This window comes from Poecilia latipinna, unplaced genomic scaffold (assembly GCF_001443285.1).
Source record: "Poecilia latipinna isolate Pla-1442-1.1 unplaced genomic scaffold, P_latipinna-1.0 Scaffold535, whole genome shotgun sequence".
In the NCBI taxonomy this organism is placed as follows: Eukaryota; Metazoa; Chordata; class Actinopteri; order Cyprinodontiformes; family Poeciliidae; genus Poecilia; species Poecilia latipinna.
Window position 1 is genome coordinate 6,089 of NW_015113151.1, and position 16,224 is coordinate 22,312.

The 16,224-nt window shown below is 39.3% G+C and overlaps 1 protein-coding gene across 10 annotated transcripts in view; it reads left to right on the forward strand.

The window, feature by feature from the left end:
• The first annotated feature begins 662 nt into the window (after positions 1 to 662).
• Positions 663 to 16,224, forward strand: part of adgrl3.1 (adhesion G protein-coupled receptor L3.1) — a 161,497-nt gene continuing 145,935 nt past the window's right edge. For all 10 annotated transcript variants that reach the window (XM_015040981.1, XM_015040986.1, XM_015040987.1 and 7 more), the window contains exon 1: positions 663 to 771. The gene's annotated coding sequence lies outside the window, so the exon portion shown is untranslated. The remainder of the gene's footprint in view (positions 772 to 16,224) is intronic.

Consider the following 16,224-nt stretch of genomic DNA (forward strand, 5'->3'; position numbering starts at 1 on the left):
TTGCTGTAACACAACAAAATATGAAAACGTTCAAAAAGCATCAGTGCTTTTGCAAGACCATGTATTGTAAAGATAGAATGAGACACACGGGTAAGAATAACAGAACAGATACCGAAGTCGATAGAGAAAAATGACATGACAAAATTGGAAGAGGATGGAAACCATTTCAGATATGAAAGTGTGTCTCTGCATCCGTGAAACACAGCTACCAATTTCCCCTCGTCCCTGGCATTTGACAGAGAAATGCTAACCATATCAACAAGCTATCATGGCACAAGAGAGCTTTCCCCTCAGTAAACTGCCAGGGAGAACAGAGGTAGACCATTACAGTCTTTGATATCCCAACACTTAAGAGGTCATTACGAGGCGGCTCGCACAAGCACACACACACACACACACACACACACACACACACACACACACACACACAAGCGTGGCGGCGTAAACACCAAACAGGCGCCCCTGCGAGCCGCAGCGGCTTTGTGAACCGTCTGGTTCTTGTGTTTGAGTGGGTTATGGCTATTCACACAATCTGGATGGGGCCATTATTCACATGGCACCCCACATTCACTACATATTATAGCTATCTGTCTCTATTGTGAAAAATGACAGGGACTTCAGTTCAGTGAGCTTGAATAACACCTCCCTCCTCTCTCTGCCCCCCCCCCCCTCCCTCGCTCTTCTCTCCAGGTTGAGGACGTCCTGCTGCCACTGAGATGTGATTCTCTGCAGTTTCATTTCCCTCCAACAAAAGAAGATATACACTATCAGGTAAGAATATGTGTGTGGGGGGGTATTAAATACATGCAGTGTGGTTGTGTAACAATTTTAAACATATTTACCAAGGTACGCTGGTCAGGTCAGAATGCATTTTTATTTACAACAGCCATATTTAGGCCTGAGGGGATAGCCAAGCAAATGCACACACACAGCTGGTGCTTTTTTTTTTTTTTTTTTTTTTTTTTGCAAACTCTACAGTATGCGTTATGCTTTTTTAGAACCCAAATGCGACCCGGGGTTTTCCCCAGAGACCTCAGGGTTCCATCTGTGCCAGGAAGTGCTCTAATTGGCCCGAACAAATGTGTCCTCTGAAAGTGCTAATCCAATCTGATTCGACCAGGCTTCAGAAAGAATATGGAAGAACGCGCGGCGTGCCGTGAAGGCAGCAAAGGATGGAAAAAAGAGCAGGAGAGACGCACTGGAAGCACGGGAGCAAACAGAGTTCTAATTGCAATTGGCCTGCTGTTCATTGAACGCATCAGCAGGAGTTTTACCACAAACGCAGACCTTCATCTGCCCATGAAGCCACTCACCACAACTTATTTATACTGTATTTACAAGCTGAGCAAGACCTGTAAAATGTCGAATTTACGAGCTTCCGTTTAATTAGGAATACTGTCTCCTAGAGTTGGCTGATGAATTGCACAATCAGTTTATTGGCAATAGAGGGAGGCGCAGTTGTTTGATATTGACACACTTGCAAGGGAGCAGTAGTTGACGTCCGTTTTTCACTAAGAGGAGAAATATATTGCATCTTTGCTGTGTAAAAACCCAGAGGTCATGTTTTCATGCAAGATCCTATTCTGTATTGATTGAATTGGCTGAGAGTAATGTGAAAGCAGGCTGCTCACTTTCTCCTACTGTGTGGTTTTGCATTTTTCTTTTGGTGATATTTCGTGGGTTTAATTTTCAAGCGTGTTTCACCACAGGCCTCAAAATGTCCATTTTGATGGTGCCGTTCAAGACAAGCGTTAGGCATTTTCTTTTTTTACCTTTAGATTTCGTGCGTATTGCATCTTAATATTACAATTTTTTTCTGCATTCCGAAAATGTGGTGCAGTCCTCAACAAGTCTTGCAAAATTATTGCTACTCCTTTAACTTTCGGCATTTTGTCATGTTCCAAACACAAACTCCAGTGTATTTTACTCAGTTATCAGTAAAGAAAACTCTGAAAAGTGTAGCATGCATACATTATTGTGAAAAAATTTTGCCCCTTTTCATATTTCCTTTCTTTTCCTTTGTCGCATCTAATTTTTGCAACCATTAAATTTATTTTAATATTAAACATGACTAGAGTAAGTACAAATCATTGTTTTCTTGTTTAGTATGAGGTAAAGAAAAAAAAAAAAAGATCCAAACCGATCTGAATATTTGTCCTGCTGCGTAACGCAACTGCCGTTGAAGTCGAGGTCACAAACTGATTGTCAGACATTCTCTCCTTCATTGTTTTGTGACACAGAGCAGCATTTATAGTTCCATCAATTACAGCAAGTTGTGAACGTCTTGAAGCACCAAAGCAGACTCTAACGCTATCTTCTCTGATGTTCTGTGTCTTAAATGCTGGGAGACATATTTTCCAAAGTGTTTTATTTTTGTCTCATCAGTCCACAGAATATTATCCCAAATGTCCTCGGACTCCTTAACATGTTCTTAATGAAATGTGAGACATGCCTTTGTGTTGCTTTTTGTCTCCTTAACTGAGGTAAGCAACATTTTCTGTGCTTTAGAAGTTACTTTTTGCAGTTTTAGTAGATAAGGCATTGCTGGGACAGTCCACTACTGTTTTATGATTTGGCGAGTGACTCTTATTGTGCTCATACACTAGCCAAATCAGTAGATATAAATTACTTTGTTTCTTATTTGTTCTTTTTTTTTTTTAGATTGGAGTTATTTTATAGACTCTGTTAAGCTTTAGGCATGTTTTTGGACAAGTTCTGTTTATAGGATTTATTGATTCTATGGGTCCAGCAGAAATTAGGCCTTTGTGTGACTAATGAAATTAAGTGTTTACTCTTATTTTTATTTGCAATTTAACAAAGAGGGATTTGCATATGTTTTTCCATTAATTGCTGAAACCATCATTCAAAATTAGTTTGATGATCTGGAATAAAGTGTTGGGGGAAAAAAAATCAGAAAAAATTGTAGTTAGGTTGAAAAACGTTCACAGAGCATGAATACTTTTGCAAGCACTGTGATTTCATTTGTCATACACTTCTTGTCCAGGATTTCTCAACCAGCATGCCTTCCTTACTTCCTTCCTTCCTCTGCTCTCATATGAATCTGAATGCTTGCTTTAAAAGCTAACATTGTGATATCAAAGCTGCATTTTGTCTTTAATTCAGCGAAACAATGAGCGAGAAGAAAGAACAGTGGGAAATGGGATATGTCATTCTTTGTGTTCGGGTGGTGGAGGGTATGTTTCTGTCCCTGGGAGAAACAGGTGCTTCCTGCTCCACGTACACAACCTACATTTACCTCATTACTAATGAGAGCTCAGACTGAAATACAATTTGTACTGGCCGGACGTTAAGTGAGTCCACGCAGCAGCACAATGCAGATAGATGAGTAAATTAGCACGCTCTGAAATTGCATGTTGCACTCACTTGTGATATACAGTACCTTGCAAAAGTATTCACACCGTATTCACGTTGGGGTAGTATATGAGAGACTACAGCAAATAAGTGGATATTACTGTGAAGTAGATGGAAAATGATGCAAGGGGAAAAAAAACTCTAAGTTCTAAAAAGTGTTGCATTTAGAAGTATTTGAGGCCTCCTTTGTGGCATGCCACTGCCAGCTTCATTTAAAAAAAAAATCTGATCTGCTTGCCTATCATCCTTTGCAAATTAGGCTCTGACTTTGCTAAGCCGTTCTCTAACATGCATATAATTTAATCAAAGACAATCTGTTACAGCTCTGGTTGTATGCATATAGTTGATGAAGTTGTAACTTGACTAAAGGTGTATGAACACTTTTGCAAGGCACTGTGCACACCCAATTTACCTTTAGGTTGACAAACATTTATTAAAACAACGCAAGTACCTGTATAAAATAATGTATTTGGAATTTTAGCATCAAAAATGTTGGTAAATACGACCACAATTTCAGTAATAGCTTCAAATTTCTAGAATATCCTCTACTAATAAATATTAAATCATTGCATTAAAAGGCTAGGTTATTGAAATATCATTATTTCAATTTGGAGGCCTTGCTCTTTGTGCCCATACTTACTTATTTTTCTAATAAAACAACCTGTGCACACAAACGGGAAGTTACCATTCATACCCTCCTTATTGGTGCACCCCACCATTGAATGCACGCTTATTGTTTTACAACATGACCTGATAAGATGGAGCCCATATTGTAAACCCTGCCAGTCAATGCCATCCACACAGCTGCCACAGAAAGGCTGCAGATTGTCCAGGGTCCAAGTTGAGGGCTTTGAGGCTGCCACTTGTGGCATGCGTGTTTTCTGTGCTGGCGTACTTTCGTCTGTGCTGTTTGTGCCTGTAAGACAGAAGCCTGTTTCTGAGAGTTGACAGATGGACCCGTGCAATTAGACGCAGCCTGGCTGTTTGGAGAAATGCACACAAACAGACGTGTGCAAACCACATGAACTCAAAGCCGGGCAACGATGCAGATGTCTCTGAAACTCTCGATCTGACACAGGATGCAATAGAGATGCAGATCTGTTTGCATGTCTCTGTGTCTGTCTACCTATTGGGGGGGACATTATTTGTTTATTTAATAAATGAGATGGCTTTGTGCAATATTCATGGAATTAATAGAATTACTTTTATGTCTCTTCAAGCCAATTTAGATCAGAAATATTTGAGTTTTTCATTAAATTTCATTCACAAATTTGACATTTGGCGTAAATATTTATTTACTAATTTTTTGTATACAGACACAAATTTCCTGTGAATTTATTAGGCCTTATTAGTATTTGGATCATATTCTGTTATAAAATAATATGTTCTAATTCTTAAGATTAGTCAGAGTGATCTGGATTTTGCTCCTTTTGTCTCCCCAATGACTGACCTGTTTTCCTTTGGCAGATGCTATCCCATATAACTATAACTATCCCAGCAGAATGATGCAGCCACCACCATGTGCAATGTTAGTTTTAGGCTGTTAAATCTGAAAAAAAAAGGAAAAAAGACTACCTTTTACCTGAACACCTTCTTCCACATGCTCACAGTGGCTCGTGGCACACTACAAACGGAAATATTTGTGCCTTTCTTTATGCAACAGTTTTTTTTCCTCAACATTTTTATTTTTAATCCCACAACATGCATTGTCATGATGAGATTAAATGATAGATGCCAAAGTTAAGAGGGGTAAATACAAACTTTCAGATTTGTATTTGTTGAAACATTGGAAACCCATGTATCATTTTACTTCCTCTTCACAGTTATGTGCTACTTTGTTTTCACATAAAGTCCCAATAAAAATATTAGTTTAAGATTGTACCCTGATGAGATGTATAAAACTTCCATACTTTCACAAGAAGAAAAAAAAAAAAAACATCAGATGAACTGATATGTTAAAAAAAAAAAAATAAAAATCTGCATTTTGCATTAATAGGCATCTGCTGACAATAATAGGCATACAAATGCGACAAAAGATAACAATTCTGAATTTAGCTCGAATGGGGATGTATTGACCTTTGGTAACAGATCAGCCCAGAGGAGATTGGATTCACGCTGAAAGGTCATGTTTTAAGACTTGGTTGTGTTGCAGCTGTGAAAATCTAGCTGCTGAAAAACTCGAAAATCCCCCAACAAGTACCACCAGGACCATGCCCCGTAAGCACTTAACCTTTAACTTTTCCAGTGGCGGGGCTCTTTGCTCAGCGGTGCGGCTCAGTGCAACTGTACTGCCTGGCTCCCAGGTGTGATGATGGCAACGTGTGAATGTAATCTGTCTTTTTCTCCTTTCAGCTGCTTCCCCTGTGTCATTCATGCAAACCCAGGCATGTTTTGTCAAAGCATGGTTGAAAGGAGATTATCCATTGATAATTTATGAATATGTGTCAAATGCTTGCAAATATTACTCCAGGAATTACCGTTTCTCCCATTTTTCCTTGGTTTAGTCTGTGACTTGTTGACTGTTCCGTAAGATACAAGTCAATCCCTTATGTACGCTTTCTTTCCTCCTAAGATCTGCATAGAGCAGCAAGGGAGCACAAACACACACACACACACACACACACACACCACAAAGTGACACGTATATACTCAGATTAAAATTCATTTACAAACACACACATATTGACACTTACAAATACAGTGCATTGGCACCTGAGTGCATTGGTACAACCTCCAGGACATGTACACTTGCATACACATATCAGCTGGGAATAGCCTACAGAGGTGCTCTTTGTAAACAAGTTGGAAAAAGCAGCTATTCAGGGCCACACCATATTCCATGTAGAATTAGCCGCCTTATTTGTGTGAAGCGCTTTTATTGAAGAAAACAAGTCATGGTAGTAAGTCTTGTTCTTTCTTCCTAACCGGTGCCTTTTCCCACTTATGGTGTTTTGCTTGTGGGATAGTGCTAATCATGTAGAGTATATTGTAAATGTAGACTTCTAAAGGGCTCAGCACAGCAATGTGCAGATGCTCTCACAGATGTTTTCCCTCCATGTGTCTGTTTACCAGTTCAATTATCCTGATCATCCACTACAGAGATTGTTGATATATTTAGGGGCCTTCAACAGAAATTTAATCAAAAACACAATGTTACATTTGCAGAAAAAGTTAACTTTTGTTTATAAAAATATGCACACACATATACTTCTGCACACTTTGACACAAGTAGCCAAAAAATTTATACAAGTCGACTTTGTCATATCACTAAATAAACTCAAGAACTGATTCCTTTATTTTTTCTAAGTAAGAGTCTCACACATATATACAGGCTGTTAGGTTTAAAATACTGAGCTTTAGATGTGGGCTCATATTAGAAGATGAGACTTATTCCACCAGATATACTTGCTTCATTTGTGACACTTGCATCAAGATCGAATGCCATGAGAAAACTACTCAATACACCAATAATTCACAATAAAGATAAAGAAATATTGAAAACCAAGAGAAAACATATGTCTTCCATGTAATTCTATGAAAGTCAGATTCAATAATTCAGTTTAATCACTGTGATCCCACTTTCAATCTCTGCCGAATTACTGTATTTTCAGTGCACCTGCCTGCTTTGGTTTGCTGATTGGAACACATCTGCCCACCAGGGACATGAAACTGCAATAAGATCCAGACCTCAGGTCTGTGTGATTTGAATATGAAATGATTAGATTATTGATTTTGGCTATTTGGATCTCCCACCCGAGGTGATGCCGAGGCGGCACAATCACCGCAGATGACATTCAGTACTGTGTTTACCTTCGCTGTCCCCATTGATTGCATCAAAATCGCCACCCATACATCCTGCAGGAGCTCATTGTCTCATCAATTTGCAAGAAGTGAAGGACGGAGCTCCTCAGAAATGCAACAGTTGTGGCCTTTGTGTGTGCAAATAACCACATTGCCCTGCAATCAACAGTGACACCGTTGCTGCGGGCTAACATTTCAAGTGGCTTTGAATATCATTTTGAACTGATGCATTTCATGCAGCTCCTAATCAAGTAAAGCCTGTATCATTAAATATTTGTCAGGAAATTTAGTATATTGAAAATGAAACTTTTTAATGGATCCTATTAACAATAATGTTTAAGTATTAATGACTTTTTTTATTTTATTTTAATTCAGTTATGATTGGTGGGTTGTATTAATGTTTGTGTATTTATCACATTTTCAAACTGAAATATATACATGGTATTCCTTTAAAAAATATATTGACAACAAATTAAGAACAAGAACAACAAATTAACTCTAAATAACTCAAGTGATACAAGCATTTTAACATCAGTTTTTCTATATTTTAAGATGTCTTGAATGACAATTTAGCACACATTATACATTTTTATTTGCAATTTCATTTTGCCATTTCAATTGTTAGACTTTATACCATCAACCCCTTAGAAAGTACATGAAGACATCTTGCACTTCAGCCTTCGGATTAAAGTACAGCACATTGTTGAGCTAAGCACCAACCTTGTCGAACTACAGATCTAAAAAAATATCTCAAAAATATGTATGTCAACATTGATAGAAATAAAGGTTAAATCATTCCAACATAAGTATAATCCACACAATATATAAAACTCATGTAGAGTGAATATAAAACGTCTACATAAATCAATTTTCACATGGAGGGCCATGTAAAATCTTTTAGAGTCTTTTTCCACATTATATATTTTGTACCATAAAAAAATAAATCCCTGTGGAAGATAAAAATATAAACAATAAAAACAAACTGCAACAAACTGGCTTTGACAAATATTTGTCAACACTATTTGACAAATATTTAGTGAAAACACTTCTTTTGTAGTGGTCGATTTGCTAATATTTTCCTATTCTACATTTAAAAAATTCTCAAAATCTCAAAATGTATTACACAATTCTCTTCAGGAGAAATGTGTTAAGTCTGACAAATTTTAGTCGGACTGAACTCTAATCTATGACAGTGAGGTTTTAAAACATTTTTCCAGTGTATTCATTCTCTTATTGTACATACAGCTTTTTTCTTCAGATTGATCACTTCCAGAAATTCAGTCCAATTATGTGGCAACCACATATATGCTCTAAGCCTACACACAAGTATCAACCCTGCAGGGAATAGCAATAACTCTTAATTTTTATCTTTTTTTTTTTTTTCATATGTTGATGCTCCAGGTACATTTCTTCCTAGCGCACTGCTGGGCCTCCTCAGTCCCAGCAAACTTTGAAGAAAGATCTCTTCCTCAGTGCAGATTTCTGCCTTTGTTCCCAGAGAACTAAAAACACAACATCAAACAAATGTATTTGCAGACAAATGTTCCCGCTTCACCGTGGACATCCGTCACGGGATGTTATGTTCACATCACAGTGCTCGGTTTTGCTGCTGTCAAAGGGTCTCAGAAGGACTGTAACATTCAATGTCTTCTGTGATATGCGAGTGAGGGGTATTCTTTATGAGTCCACCAGTGTGCGTTTTCTTATGCATAAGTGAAGGTGACAGTCTGAAAACGAATGTATCTCCCTCGTATCCATCTGTTTTTTCAATGCCATTTTCTCAGCATTTAGACAATCCAGGCTTAAGTGCCCCCTTTTATATTTATACACCAGTGTTGATGCTTATGTATTATTGAATCATGAAGAGCCTGGTAAGCACCCCAGAAAGGCCTATTTGAATAAATATTTCAAGACCTCGATACAGTTCACGACTGCAAAAGCAAAAGGTTGGGTGCTTGATGTCTTATGCAGGAATGTCTTTTTCTTTGCCTGACTTTACTGAATCACTGGGATCTGAAGTTTGCTGATTCTGAGCAAATCTTTGGCAGTTTGCGTTTCTCTGAGCCGGTATTTGGATGTCCTATTAGAGGGATAGGAGAAGCAGTCTCGTTATCTAGACTAGAGGGATCTCTTTCAAGTAAGGTTAGTTTGAAATGCAAAACAAAGGATGAGGAGCCCATGAAGAGCGGTAAACATTTCTAATCATCTTTACTGAGCAGCAAAGAGGAACTGCATTGACGGAGGACGCGGCACAAGAAACGCACCGAACCGAAAACGGGGATTGAAAACAGATTGCATGAACGTGAACGAAAGGTCCAGAACTTGAAAAAGAATAACTGATAGTTGATGAAGCTCCTATTTATTTAGAGATTTGAGGATATTCACATATGAAGCCTGCTTCATATGGGGGTTCAAATGTATGCCACAAGTCTTGCATCTGGCCTGTTTTTCTGCCTCCTTCATCAAAGCACCATCACTCATTGCTGAGGTGGCTGTTCTTCCTACTGTACTGTACGGGACGATTTTCTCCTCCCCCCTCTGACAAATGCAATCGCATGTGCACATAAATGCTGCCTCCGGGTTTAAGGCACGGCTTTGACGGATCCATTTTGACAGTACTGGGTTCAGAGCACAGTGATTGAGGGGAAGAGGGAGATGGCGACGGAGGGAAGAGGGAAGGTGGTATGAAGGAGAAGACAGACGAATCAAAGGGAGGAGAATAACGGCTGTGGCAGTAGAATCAACATCAATGCGTCTCTCGCTGACATAATTGAGTGTATCAGAGGCAGTTTTGTAAACCATTAGTTTCACCCCCCCTTATGGGTGACTCTCTTCTATTTGTAGAAAACTGCAGCGTCATCTGTGTGACTACATGTGATCGTAGGTTTAGAAATGTGCAGTGCTGTGCAAAAATATTCATTCATAGCCCTTGAACTTTTTTGCCTCACAAGCGGAAACTTCAAATCGTTTTATTGGGATTTTATGTAAAACTGAGGGCAAGTAGAAGTAGAAGTATACATTGTTTTCTCATTTCTTTAGATTGTTTTCTTGTCCTGGAAAGTTTCCAGTTGTGCCATACCGATTTTTAAAATGATAAATGTCCTGTACCCCCATAGAGCTTTGTCAAGTCCAGAGGACGCCAGAGTGCTTCACACTACATTCAGTCATTCACCCATTCACTCACACATGGTGGCAACACCAGAGGCAGAAGGAGTGGGGATCAAGCCAGCAACCCACCGATTGTGAGACATACTCCTGCCACCATCGTCCCAATAATTGATAGTTTGTACAGTGCTTTGTAAATTGGAATTGGCTAATATTTAACAGCAGAGCAGAGCAGCTTCTCAAATACATTTCAGCGTAATGTTTCTACCTGGGACAGAGTGTAAAGTTCATCATGGTGAGTATTTCAATCAGATTATCTGTAATTTGAGTTGGCCTGTGTGGCAGATGTAACGTAATAGGCTCCAGTTCCGACAACGTCATATTCAACAGACGTATGCATCTCCATTTCAAATTTGAAGTGACATTTGCTTTTACCTTTGAAGCAGAAGTGAGACATCAGTGTACTTATATCCCTGATCAGCACAATTTCATTGTGTTCCTAGTTGCTCCCGTGGCTGTGAAATAAGAAGTTTTATAGGAAAGTTTCTGTGCTTCTTGAAACCCACAGACAATCCCAGAAAGATGAAGAAGTTGAGAAAGGACTTTGAGGGGAAAAAAAAAAATCTCTTCTAGTTCAATGTTTGTTCAGTATCACTGGTTGGATGTTTGAACTTGGTGTGAAAGGGGACTAGAAGTGAACAGAGGCAACATTCCCTGAGCCCGTTATGTCTCACACTGGTACAAACATGGATTTTAACTTTCTGCTGTTGTTTTTTCTCAGAAAATAAACTTTCGGCCAACTTTAACCCAAAAGGTCCTTACCAGTAAATATTAGGATTCTGATGTTCCAATTTTTTATATGAATTTTTAACACTGAGTAAAAAAAATATTGTTTATTAACCCTTGTGCGTACGAGGACTGTGGCAAATGATACAAGTTTTATGGGTGTGGGGTCGGTTGGACCCCATTTGTAAACACAAGGGTTAAAGAGGATCTTTTGGAAAGTTTTCACACAACAGTTTTTTATATTATTATTATTATTATTATAGCTTTTTTATGGTATTCCTAAAAGTGATAAAAATGTTTACTCTGTGAGCAGTGGGATCAAAACTAGTGTTTATCACAAGTCCTCCATAGGAGAACTGTACTGAAATGGAATACGAAATGACAATGTTGCTAGAATGAATCATCTCTTCTTAGTACTTTAATGTCCACAAGGCAAAAAAATGCAGTTTAGTTAAAAAAAAAATTAGGAGTCAAAGATATGAATTTTGTAAACATATTATCATCATCATTTCTGCCTTGATTAATCCATCCATCTTTCCACTTTTATTTTTCTGATCATTATTCCTCCCCGGTCCTCTCTGCATGTTATGCTATTTCATCTTCTGCCCTCCGTTTTTATCCTCCATCTTCTCTTCCTTCCCCTACACTCCCATCTGCTCCGCTTCTCCTCCCCCTCGCAGTGTTTCCTTGCATATCTCCACCTCAGCCCATCTAGTCTCATGAGGGAGGCAGCGCGTGCAGAGTTGATTAGACTGGAGCATTTGAAAGTTCAGAGCAGAGCGCAACAGAAAGTGGTGCCTCGCCGGCAGGCAGAGACGAATCAAAACGGATGTGCCTTGCACAACGAGGTTGTTGGCGAAGGATTTTCAGGGTGGTTTCAGTGCATTGGATTTCTGGGAGCGTCCTCAGAGCAGTCAGAGGCAGCCATGCGGAAACTGCAGTGGTCCGGTCAAAGCAGGAGCTTTCCCCAGATGCATAGCATGTCAAACACAGAGGCAAAGGATGGTCTGCTGTGTAAAAATGTTTTAGACACACACGCATATATATATATATATATATATATATATATATATATATATATACCCCAGAAGACTTAAAAATCTTGTAGCTTTATTGACTAAAGGGAGTCGAGTACATACGTCATCCACACCTTACAGAACCATCTGTGATTATAGTTCGTCCTCACAATTATGACCTAATTTGTGATGGTCTGCTACATAAAATTCAAATAAAAATAGATTAATAAAATGTGTGTGTGGGGGTGGTGGATGTAACGTGCATAAATACTTTTGCACAATACTGCATATAATCTAAATATCACAGGTTAAAAGATGGTAACCACTACCTACCACAGATTTTGAAATGAGGACATTGCGTTTGTACCATAATGACTAAAACATGTCCCACAGATGTTGGGGTGACCCATGCCTTCCAGGCTGCTTTCTAGCACTCTGTGGTTCTCTAGTGCTCAACTCAGCCACACAAAAGAATTACAAACAGTGCTGCGTGAAATAAATCACTGGGCAGATTGTCTCTAGGCCACAGATGACAAGTATGCACATTCCTACAGTTAAACTGCCCCTCACCCATGTGTGCCTACTGTACATGTTGGGATGCTGCCAGTGGGATGCTATCGCGCTGCTTTCCACTGCTTCAGTAAGATATACAGAATCAGAGTGAAAGACACAAGCTGACACGACTGTTTGTCTTGTCGAGTTAAGATTTGACCAGCACAAACACTAACTTGTCATTAATTGTGATTTTAATGTAGTCAGAGGGGGCCATGTGTGTGACCTCTCCCCATCCTTAAGTTGAAGCACAACAGATACATGCTGGGGCCATGTTCCCAAGATGTTCATATTGTTTTGGAGCTGACAGTATGTTTCCTCTGAGCCTCTGGTCATGCTGAGGGGCAGCTCACTGACAGTTAGTTTCTCTCAGCACAGAATTTGTCCTGTCCTACTTTGCTTTGTCTACATGACAATCATTTGTTATTTATTTATTTATTTTTTTTGTTTAGCTTTATTTAATTTTAATTTTAGCTTTATTTTGTTAAGGGAAACTAAGAATTCATTTAAGAAGACCTTTGCAGTTTTAAGTGTACACTAGGTTTGACTTGTCTACGTATGCATTGTTTTCATGTTTGTGCCAATCTGTGGTGGACACTTACATAAACTACAGAGGTGAGGTCATGCCAAATTTAGTTGCTGTAAAGAAGGGCATTACTAAGACTGTAAAACATCCTGAATCATTAGGGATTGACATTTTAAAATGCCTTGGGCATTTGATGTTAAAGATTATTGTGGCTAGTATGGTTATTACGATACAAAAATGTCGTACTTGATGCCTGTTATAATATTCAATCCCATTTTTGACACTGCAGATCTTTTAAATAAATATGGTTCTTTCTGATAAAGTTTGGAAAATTATAACCAATAACAGTGTAAAATATTCCATTTGTTAAGCCAATGAATTGTTTTGGCAACCCTAATTGCTTGGTGTTACAAAAGAGCAGTATCATTGTGGATTTACTAGAAAGTGTAGAAGCTCAAGATTGTAACTCCACTGAAAACATCTGCTTAAAGTTTTGTTCTCTCTCACAAGAGAAGGTTAGGGATCGACCTTCACTCGCGCCGTTCAACGTGTCTGTGTGCCGTGTGCATCTTTCAAATGTGGCCTGCATTTGTGTGCACTGTGGTGGTTTTGCGCGCCACATGCATGATGCACATTGGAGACGCGGTTGTGTTCATGTGGGTCAGGTGCGGTGATCTGTTTTGTGCTTGGCCTCGGATAATATCCTCCAGGCGTCCCTGGCTTCACACACACACACACACGCACGCACACACGCACACACACATTCTTTTCCGTTGTTGCTCTCGATAACTCTTGAGCTTGTGCTGTCCTCTTCACCACACAGCAGTCCAGTCTTTTGAAAACCATTGGTAGAAAGCCATAAATTAGCCGCGTCGCAGTGTTCACAGCGTGTGGAAAAAAAAGTAGTGGCTTACAGTCCGGATATTACGGTTTGTGGAAAATCTTCTGTGACTCAGTGCTTTAGATATATACAACCAGCTGGGTCAGACTGGACAGGAATTCAATCCCCATTGTTCTGAACAGTGCCCAGACAATGTATATTGATAATGATTATGTCATACCATGGATTATATACTATGTATTCTGATGTAGCTGTTTAGTGCAGGAAATTACTATGCAAATAACACTCTACATTTATCTTGTCTGATCTCATTCTAAGGTTTTTAACTAACATCTTAATGTTAGAACGGCGCCCTTTTCCAGCCAGAACTAGTTGGCACTTGCTTGCCCTGCACCACTCCTGACCTGATGTTCCTAATGGCCAGCGAGGAACCAGCCGTCTCCAAAATCAAAACCAATATGCGAAGTTTTTACATTTCTAACACAGTCTAAATTAGCCAAAGTCAAGTGTTGACTATAATCGAAAATAGCATTTTAAATAGAACCTTACAACTCTGTGCTCCTACTGGCTTCATTAAGCCATTTCTTTTGCGCCTAACATGCTGAGTGCCTTTATGCTGTCTAATGTACTATTTAAGGGGGTCTAGGCTTCTTCATTGCTTTTCTAACAGTCAGCCTAACGTCACAAAGTCTAATTGTTAGAAAATCAACAGTGCTTCCCTACCTCTTAAATTATTTTATTTTTGTTGGGTTCAAACTTGTATTTTCACGGATAGGTACCAGTTGTTTAGCTTGAGGCACTCACCTTTGTATCTGGGGTTCGTTGTAATAATAAAAATAATAACAAAAATAACTTTGTCTGGCACAGTAGCTAGAGCATAAAACAGACTGACAAAAAAAAAATATTCATCATACTCTGGGCAAGGCTGTGATTAATTGTACATTGTTAGGATTTGAATAAACCTCATTACAGTTCAATCTGGAAAGACTCAGACGGAGAACAAGGAACAATTAAAAGATTTAATGACAGCAATGAATAACAGTTCTTTGGCGCTCGGGCCCCGGCAGCTTATTTGGGCGGAGATTTGATGTGAACTCGATGAACATCCCGATAACTGATTAGGGATGCTCTCCCCCGGGGCCCGACACTGGTGGTGGCGGTCAGGAAGGGGTCCATCCTGGAGAACCGAAGGATGAGGGTGGAGATGGGGAGGTGGTGGGTTGAACGCAGCTGGGAAGCGTCTGACGGTTTGGGTGTGGATCCTTTTATGCAGAGCCTGATTGCTGATTGAACGTGCAGGGTGAGGTCCAGGCTGAGGACGGGGATGAGCATGACGTCGATGGGTGAACGGAGGGGGCGGAGTCTTCCAGCTTGAACTTCAGCTAAAGCTCCATTTCACAGGCCAGACTTCTAGTTTTTCTCCTGATTAGTCATCTCCCCGTTGCAAAAATAACTACCTAATTTGTGTATGTCCATATGTGTATGTTTAGTCACTCCAATCAGAATTCCTCCTCCTTCCGTACCTACACTGATGATTATTTGCTATGTCACCTTTACCCATTAGTGCAGTCTTTACCCAGGAAACAGCTGTCCTCTCTGATTTTAACCAAAAAACATGCAGGCGTTCACTGACAGAGAAATGGTCCAAGGTTGTTAAACTTACCTGGCAACCCAACCGAAGGTAATTTACCATAGCTTGGCAGACACATGCCATTTTACTGAACATGGTGCATAACCCCTTGAGCTTTGTTCTGCACCAACTTCTCTGTCCAACCAAGCAGAGAATGAACAACTGAGGAGACTAAAGAGTGAGAAGTACAGGTAAAAAAGACAAAGTGAAGGAAAACGACAAGGGAAAAAAAAAACATGCATGAACTGCAGAGTGCTTTCTGACTCAAATGTAGCATAATGCAGAACAAACTGGCCAGATAAAATGCATGGGCAACTAGAACTCTTAAAGAGGTGCATGCAAATGTGTTTTTTTTTTTTCATGAAAGGCACAATATAGTTCTTATTACACTGCATTGTTTTAATAATTTATTCAAAGTTAGGGATTTAAATGATTAATGCCAACTAATGAAACTTCTGAATAAGCTCAGTTTTGCTTGCCTTATTAAAAATAACAGAGAAATAAATGTAGATATCTTGCAAAAAGAATTTGAACTTTTCAATTTTATTTGATTTGGGTTTTGCGAGTTATGTTATGGGAGGGGGGGGGGGGGGCG